Source organism: Phyllobates terribilis, unplaced genomic scaffold (assembly GCF_046119375.1).
Source record: "Phyllobates terribilis strain yellow unplaced genomic scaffold, ASM4611937v1 Scaffold_576__1_contigs__length_1038135, whole genome shotgun sequence".
NCBI lineage: Eukaryota > Metazoa > Chordata > Amphibia > Anura > Dendrobatidae > Phyllobates > Phyllobates terribilis.
In genome coordinates this window covers 745,634-755,182 of record NW_027363336.1, presented here as the reverse complement: position 1 = coordinate 755,182, position 9,549 = coordinate 745,634, and the positions used below count along the sequence as shown (strand labels likewise).

The window sequence follows — 9,549 nt, the reverse complement described above, 5'->3', positions numbered from 1 at the left end:
AGCGGGTCTGGGAATACGGCCCCCAGAGAGGCAGGATGAACAGGCAAGAAGCGTGTTCAGACAGGACAGACAAGATACAGGAGCTGGTCTAGGTAATCGGCCCCTAGAAGGCAGGAGGAACAGGCTAGGAGCGTGTTCAGACAGGACAGACAAGATACAGGAGCGGGTCTAGGTAATCTGCCCCTAGAAGGCAGGAGGAACAGGCTAGGAGCATGTTCAGACAGGCCTGGAAATACAGCCTCCAGGATAGGCAGACAAGAGAACACAGAACGGGACCTTGCACCTTCAGAATGCAAGCACACACTGAATGAAACACTATGCTCAGGCAGGGATAGATGGGAGCAGCTGAGCTATATACCAGGTGACAGACAGCAATAGGCTGAGGACGCACAAGGGGTGTGACCCACAGCAGGTAGAAAAAGCAGGAAGTGATCGGGCGCCGCCCTTAAGCAGCAGAAACAGACACAAACAGACAGCATGGAGGGAAGCCAGAGAGACATTCTGGACAGGAGATCAAGTGCGCGCTCTTGCACAGTGGGAGATGGACCACTATGCAAGGACGCCGCCAGGTATGTTACAATAATATGTATGGTTGGACTAGGCAATACCTGGAATATCCTACAACAGAGTACTGACCCTTTTAATAACAAGTTCATTACTCACCACCAGATTTTGGTACAAGAATTGAGTCAATTAGAGAACAACCAGATCAGTGACTGTTGGATATGTACTCACTCACCAGTTTCAGCCGCTAGTATGCCCTTTCTGGCGGTCCCAGTCACTCTGGAAGAAATACTAAACTGGCCCAATTGTAGTGACGCCTTTGCTAATAACGCTAATATGTTTAGTAGATTATGGAACACCACTGTAGGTATACCAGTAATTGGGTGGGTGGATCTCCCCTGGTGGCAAGGAAATCTTACTGCCACCAGTAAATACCTACAATTTCTTGCCCTTAATGGAAACATATGGGTGCCCATAAACAAGTCTTCCTTCACTAATTTAGGCTTCATACCAACTGAAGGTTTACAAATTAGTTTTAATGCTACCTCTAGTATGGCAGATGCTTTTAAACCGTCATTGTTGGAAAGATACATTCATAATCACTCATGGGTACATGCAAATCTGTTTAGAAAAGGTACCAATGACACATGTTATAAAATATCTGGTAACATCCCTTGTAATTAATCCTCTGAATATAAGCCTAGTGTTCCAACATGTGGCAATCCGAATGTTGGATATTGTAGCCCCCTGGGACAAATGCCTTCATGGTGTATGTTATCAAATAACACCGTTTTTATCGATTTGGTACATAAATTAGTATTACAGCACTCTGCTTTATGGGATTTACCATCAGCCACATATTGGGTCTGTGGGAATAATGCATATAAATGGCTCCCAGTCGGAGTTGGGGGGACTTGTACGTTGGCCCGGCTAACTCCAGCCACTTATCTTATTCCCCGTAGTAAAGTAGATATGAGAGCCATCCCTCTTCATACTATTTATAAACATGCCAAAGACAACACCCCACACCCATATGGAAGACCTCATTTAGTACAAATGAGTATACCCAATAAGATAACCAGTACCGTCTTCCTCTACCCTATGGTTACACAAATGTGGGACAAGTTAGTGGAAGTCACTGATTACTTAGATGACCAGATTTGGAATATTTTGGAAGTAATTAATACTACTGTTGCAGTGCAGAATCAACTTATTATAGTGGCCAATCAACATACTTTAGTGCTGGACTATTTGACAGCAGCTCAAGGAGGGATGTGTCAGGTTATAGGCCCAGCCTGTTGTCACTATATTGATCCCGACTCTACCATACGGTTAAAGACTAAAATGGAAGACATTAGGAAACTCAGGGAAGAGTATAACAAACATAACGAATTGACCAAAGACAGTTGGTGGTCTGATACATTCTCCTTTTTGAATTCTGCTAATTGGTTTAAAGGGATTGGTGAGTGGATTGCTGGAATATTGCAAGGAGTGTTGCATATTGCTGCTTGCGTCTTGTTAATATATGTTTTACTAAAACTAGTCTTTTATTGTATCCCATTTTGCATGAGGAAAACCTGCCAGTCATCAGAGAGCAAGGACGACGCTGTTAACCGACATCCACGGCTAATGTACACGGACCTCCCAGATGTAACCAGCATTGAGGACCTGGATGACAAGGGAATGATGACCTTTACCCGCATACCCCAACCAACCTCACGTCTGAAGATCAGAGCTTTATGATTATATCAACGAACAAGGGGGGATGGACATGCCGCGACAGCCTCGATTGGTAACAAGGACACTAATTGAGTGAAGACCAATGTCCCTCAGGCTCAAAGCATGACCCTGGGATAGCACCTCTATTGTTGACAATAGCATAATTTTTAGGGGGGAAATGTAAAGGACATATTGATATGACGCGCCCCCTGGGCCGTGTATGGGGGAATACCCGGAGCCGGGTCTCTGTGTAATGTAAGGGGTTGTAGTCTCCTTGGCGGCGACCCGGTCCCCTGGCACAGGGTAGTCAAACCAGTGGTGGATCTGTTTACTTGGTTTTTAATATTTAAATGTCCGACTACGCCACCAGTGGATTGCGGTCACTGAGAACCGCCGTTGCAGGGCAGACCGCTGAGGATGATGTTGTGCGCACAGCAGAGGGTAGTATAACTCCCCACGGGAGGAGAATAGCCTCAGGTCAGCGTGTGTAAATGGTGGGGGTTGTGGTGCCTGGGCGCAGCAGAAATGACTCAGAGTCCGTGAAGTGCAGTTCAGGGTCTTTACTGTTGGGAATGAAGAAGGCCCTGCCGGGAGTACTGGCTAACATTAGAGGCCTGGTCAGTCTGTGAGCGAACAAGAGTTCCCCTGGCCAGGTGGAGGTGTAGGCCTTCCCATCTGACTGCACTCTTCCTGGCTACCTTGCTGTAGTCGTGTAGTATGGCTGGTGACTTGGGGCCTTTGGTTCCTTCCGCTCCTCGATGGCAGTGCCGGTCCCTTGCGTGTGACTGAGCCTCCGGGCTTTCTATGGCCAGAGGACCTGAAATCCCTTGCCAGGTGGTTTCTGCTGCTGGATGTGGATATCCTCACAGCCTCGGACTCTGGTGTCCGGTTCTATCAGCTCCAATCCCTGGCTTTCAGCTCCTGGCTCCTACAGAGCTCCTTGCTGCTCCTCAGTCCCTTCCTCTGGAACTAACTAACTAACCCCGCCCCAGATCCAGTTTGTGAAGGGCAGGTTCCTCCCCTCCCTGGATTGGGGCAGGAGGCGTTGCATGCAAATGTGCTCCTGACCAGGAAAACCCATGCTCGCTCTCAGACATAGTATTTCTACCACTGTGGCAACCAGACCCCCTGGGGTGCCACAGATAGTCATGATATAGCAACTCCATTTTGTCTGCTTGTTTCAAAATCATGTTATTATCACTCCTTGCATAACATACATTCTTTCCATCTTTTCTCATGCTTTACATGGAACTTTCTCACACTAACTATTTCTCAAGAGAACATTTTGTCAGACACCTGCTTCTGTTATCTAACTAGTCTAGGCCAGGATTGACCTTGTAAATCGTGCTTCGAACTAACGATGATAATATGACCATATATGTCTTTCCGTAATAATTGCACTAACATTGGTTAGCCTGTAGTACTGTAGTATGGCTGTAGAGTTGATTGGCTATTGATATACTCAAAACAATATAAAATGCTAAGCAAAATAAACGGGATCAGAGATTTGTTGAATCCTCCCAATACAGAACACTGTTTACATTTGGTTTTCTGTGGATTGCAATCAACATAATAATTTGACACTCACTTGGTTAACCGTGAAGGGTTATTGCCCTCCCTCAACAGTGACACCCCAATTACCCTTGTTTTCCCCGTCACAACTTTCCAACCGCCCAACTGACTGTGGGGAACCACAGATAGGAAAGTCTGCGGAGCTCTTCACACATCCTATTCTATGGATATTACAAGTTTACTACAAAGAATCACAGACTCAAGAAGAGGAAAGCATCTGCAGCAATGTCCCAATTTTTTTTCAGTTGGATCCAGGGCCGAACGAAGTAGGGTACGAGCAAAATCCAGACTCTCGTCACCAGACGTTAATCCCTGGGGGTGGAGTGAACCTGATGAGACTCCGATACCTGAGGGTCAGTCGGACTGTACTGTGCTATCAAGGCAGGAAGAGGGTAACTCTCAAGCCAAGGAGTGGGAGAACAGAAAGGATGACAATGAGGTTGTAGATCCCACTTGGTGTGAACCCAAAGGCACACAGCTGAATAACGCAGCAGAGGAGGTGGAGGAGGAGAAAGATGAGGTGGTTACGTTGCAGCTTCCAACACAGACACGGAGCGATGTGATGCAACCACGACAAACACTGCATCCTCAGCTACAACTCTGGCTGTGCCCAGCAGCGGTCATGGGTCTGCAGCTTGCAGGAGTGGCAAGTGTTGCCTAGCCTGGGTTTTTTTTGGAGACCACTAAGAATGACACAACTCACGTTATCTGCCAACTTTGTTAAAAACGACTAGAGGCAAAAATTGCAATAATTTGACTACTACATGCAAGAACTGGCACATGCATGATCAACATGCGTTAGTCTGGGAATCTCACTGCTCCAAAATGCAGACTAGCAGTCTTCGCCAACCACCGGCTGCCCTATTAACCGCATATGCTGCTTCTTCCTCCTCCGTCACCGTGGCAAGTGTTCTCACACAGGTCTCCAGCTTCAGAACCTTCACTTGTTTACCTGCTACAGTTGGGGTGAGTGAGAGCCCATCAGCTGTTACAAATGTGGACTTGCTTGCTGTTTTTGAGTGATCTCAGACACTGAGTACACCACATCTTTCTCAATCCACCATAACATCTCCACCTACAGCTCTCTCACAGTCCAGCAGTTTGTCTTGTTCACCCTACTCCACTTTTTCTCAGTACAGAAGCCAGCCCTCGATCCCGCAGTTGTGGTCACATAAAAGATTGTTTCCTTCTACATATTCCAAAGCAAACAGCTTGGACTTCACCATCTCCAATCTGTTGGCCACAGAAATGCTGCCTTTTCACCTGGAGGAAACAGACGGCTTCCGAAAACTGATGGCCATCACGGTCCCCAGTACTAATTGCCCAGTTGCCATTACTTCTCTAAGAATGATGTGCTTGCGATACACGAGTATGTTGCCAACATCACCCGTTCCTTGAAAAAAACTGTGTCTGCCAGGTTGCATTTCATCACTGACACCTGGACAAGCAAGCATGGCCAGGAGAGTTACGTCTCACTGACTGGGCACTGGGTGACTGTGGTGGCTGTGGGGGCAATGGGAGAAGGGGCTGCTTCCCAAGTCTTGGAATCCCCAAGGCTTGCAGGACAAAACTCTGTATTTCACACTTTCTCTACTCCTTTGGCCTCCTCCACCTCCACTAGGTTCTCTAACTGCTCCCTCAACCTCTGCCTTAATGAGACAAGCATTTCAACAGTGCAGAGCGTATCCCCACCACCTCCATACTGAACAGCCAGAGCTCACTGCAAATAGGCAGTTTTAAAATTAATATGCCTTGGAGATCACATTCATACAGCTGAAGAGTTGTGGACAGTTATCCAGGCCAAGTTTGAGCAATGGGTGTCTCCACTGAACCTGGAGCCAGGGAAGGCCGTGTGCGATAATAGTGCGAACATGTTGGTGGCCCTACGCCGAGGCGAGCTCATACATGTGCCTTGCATGGCTTAAATCCTCAACCTGGTGGTACAGCGATTTCTCCGCCACTATCCCGGTCTGGATGAGCTGCTTCAGAAAGTACAGAAACTGTGTGCTCACTTACACTATCCGCATACCTCATGTCATTGATGGGGGACATTTTGCTTCCCATGCTTGCAAACCTCGTGGTGGCCCTACACCGGGGCAAGCTCACACATGTGCCTTGCATGGCTCATGTCCTAAACCTGGTGGTACAGCAATTTCTCCACCACTATCCTGGCCTGGATGCGCTGATTCAGAAAGTACGGGTACAGAGGTCTTTTTATTTCATACCAGTTAACCGATTGATATCCGATGTGCCGACAGGGTGGAATTCCACTCTGCACATGTTGCAGCGACTGTGGGAGCAGCAAAGAGCCCAGATGCAGTATGTCATGTCTGATAGCCTGGGCTAATGCAGTACATCTCGTTGACTGGGCACTGGGTGACACTGGTGGCTGTGGGGGCATTCCTGGAATGGGCTGCTCCACAAGTCTTGGAATCCCCAATGCTTGCAGGGCACTTGGAGATTGAGAACTAAACCACTACACAATTGAAGATGGAGAAGTAAAGTGCTAGACAACAGGGGATGAAGCTACTAAACACTTAGGGATGGAGAACTATAGCACTACACACCAGAAGATGGAGAACTAAAGCCCTAGACACCAAGTCTTGAAATCCCCAAGGCTTGCGGGACAAACCTCTGTATCTAAAACTTCCTCCACTTATTCTGCCTCCTCCACCTCTTCTAGGGCCTCCACCTGTGCCCTCAACCTCTCCCTTAATGCGACACACGTTACAACAGTGCAATAGTACTTAAATTAATATGCCTTGGAGATCGCAGTCACACAGCTCAAGAGTTGTGAACAGCTATCCAGGCCGAGTTTGAGCAATGACTGTTTCCACTGAACCTGAAGCCAGGGAAGGCCGTGTGTGATAAAAGTGTGAACTTGGTGGCATTCCTATGCCAGGGCTACCTTACACATGTTCCTTTCATTGCATTCAAAGTCACATCCTCAACCTGGTGGTTCAACAATTTCTCCACCACTATCCTGGCCTGGATGCTCTGTGTTCTCACTTCCGCCATTTGCAACCCACAGGTCATCGACTTGTATTGCTACAGAGATCTTTCGGCCTACTGGTTGACTGGTTGATATGCAATGTGCCGACATGGTGTAGTTCAACTCTGCATATGTTGCAGCTACTGTGGCAGCAGCAACGAGCCCTGGTGCAGTATGTAATTTTGAATAGCCTGGGCCAACGCAGTACGGACATGGTGCAAATCCACTTGCGGAGTGGACACAGGCGAAGGACCTCTGCACCCGTCTGCACAGTTTTGAAATGGCTGCTAAAATGGATAGCGCTGACTAGGCTGTCATCAGCATCACTATTGTGGTCATCTACATGCTGTAGTACAATTTGAATTGTCTGCTGGAGTAGGGGATGGTCCCAGGGGAAGAGGAGGAAGCAGATCAGGATGCAGAAGGATAACAATATCTCTAAGATCCGGACTGTCGTCACTCAGGCAGGTTCCACTGGAGGGTGGATGACAGTGATCAAAAGGGCTCATGGTACCAGACAAACTGTTAGTAAAGGTGCAGGAGCTGAGGAAGAAGTGAAGGAGGACGAGGAGGAAGAGTTGATGGGTGCGCAACAGTTAGTTGATGAAGAGGATAATTATCTCCTCTCTGTTGTCCGTGGTTGGTGGGAGGGGGCAGAGGAAGCAAAGTGTAGTGTTACCCCTCCACCAACACACCATGGATGTGGACCTCACAGAAGAGCCCGACACATGAGCGCCTTCTTGCTGCATTATATACAACATGATTGTTGCCCGTATTGTTAGGATTCTAAATAGCGCTGACTTCTGGATTGCCACTATGTTAGATCCACAGTACAAGAGTAAATTTTGCCAGATGCTCCCCCCCCCCTGGATATGGATGCACGCATGCTGGAGTATTTAAACATGCTTGAAGACAATCATAAAAGTGTTTTTAACCATGACAGCATTGAGGCACACAGTATGCATCGCAGTTCTAGACTTCCAACCACGGGAACGTTCAGTCGTCGATGCAAAATATTAGCAGCCTTGCAGCACTAGTGTCCTGGGTTCCAAATCCACCAAGGAAAACATCTGCAAGGAGTTTGTATGTTCTCCCCATGTTTGAGAGGGTACTCAGGTTTCTTCCAACACTCCAAAGACATACTGATAGGAAATTTAGATTGTGAGCCCAAATGGGGACAGTGCCAATAATGTCTGTAAATATATGTAAAGCGCTGTGGAATTAATGGCACCAAATGAATAAAATAAAAAAATGTTGTCTCATTCATTTTTTAGACAAGCCCGTGCACCAACAGAACAGAGTACAAGTCTGCCACGTAGTCAACGACTGTAGAAGATGGTGCAGAAATATCCCGAGCTCAATATCAATGCCATTGGGGGTGTTTGGATCCTTTTGAATTTTGGTCTAGAAAAATAGAAGAGTGGCCTGAGCTCACCTGCCACGCCTTTGATGTTTTGTCATTTCCGGTAACCAACGTTCTCTCAGAACATGTCTTCTTCTCTGGTGGTGGTGTCCTGACAGATTAGCACATCCAGCTTTCCACTGAACGTATAGACAACCTAACTTTCATCAAGATGAACAAGTCATGGATCTCCAGTGACTTTTACACCCCAGTCGCAGACTGGGCAGACTAGTCAATGGTGTAGTTTCTAGTGTGCTGCATTGATCTTGCGTTATTGCAGTCTGTGACACCTTTGTTGTGGCTTCTGTGCCTGCTGTTGCTACTGCTGCTGATGTTACTAACAATTTTTTGAAATGTGGAGACTCCAACTTGGGTCTCCATCGGGTCAGTTGCCTGTAGTGGAAGCAGTGTCAGAGACTCATTATGCTATTTATGCTCTGGGGAAATTAATCATGTCTGTAAAATGCTGTGGAATTAATGGCATTATATAAGTGAGTAAAATCAATAAATAATTTAAAAAAATTTATGCCACTTTAGATGTGCCTGCCCCGAATTTTTAGAAATGTTTGGACTCAAAGTTAGGTCTCCTTCATGTGTGTTCCCTGAATTTGACAGCGCTCTCAGAGCATCAGGCCAACACCTGTCACTCATCCACCTGTTACTGATCAAAGTTTAAGCTAGAAATGCTGCTCCAAGCCCTGTCCCATGTTGAAATGTGGCCTGGTTTCTGGACCACACTATTAACACGAAGAATTTAGATTCTGAAATGTGGACTCCTGGCTTGAACACAATATTAGCACAAAATAATTAATAGGTGAAATGTGGCCTGATTTCAGGACAACGCTATTAGCACAAAGAATTTAGATTCTGAAATGTGGACTCCTGGTTAGAGCAGAATATATTTAACAAAATAATTAAAAGCTCAAATGTGGCATGGTTTCTGTAGCATGGTACTAACAGAAAATTATTTGGTTTTATAATGTGAACTCTTGGATTGAGCCGAATCTCATTGCAAAATAATTGCAAGCTCAGATGTAGGCTTGTTTATGTAGCATGGTAGTAACAGAAAAAAAATAGATTTTGTACTGTGGACCCTAGATACACAGCAGAATGTCTGCGCAAAAAAATTACAAGCTCAAATGTGGCATGATTTCTATAGCACGGTACTAACCAGAAAAAAATAGATTTTATAATGTGAACCTCTGGATGGAGCAGAATATTCAGTGCAAAATAATTGAAAGTTGAAATGTGACCTGGTTTCAGGACCACGCTATAAGTATAAAGAATTTGAAATGTGGACTCCTGACAGAATATCAGCGTGAAAGAATTAAAACATCAAATGTGGCATGCTTTCTGTAGC

At 46.2% G+C, this 9,549-nt stretch overlaps 1 pseudogene; it reads left to right on the top strand.

Moving 5' to 3' along the window:
• The first annotated feature begins 588 nt into the window (after nt 1–588).
• LOC141233357 (uncharacterized) lies at nt 589–6,142 on the top strand (annotated as a pseudogene).
• Nucleotides 6,143–9,549: the final 3,407 nt, after the last annotated feature.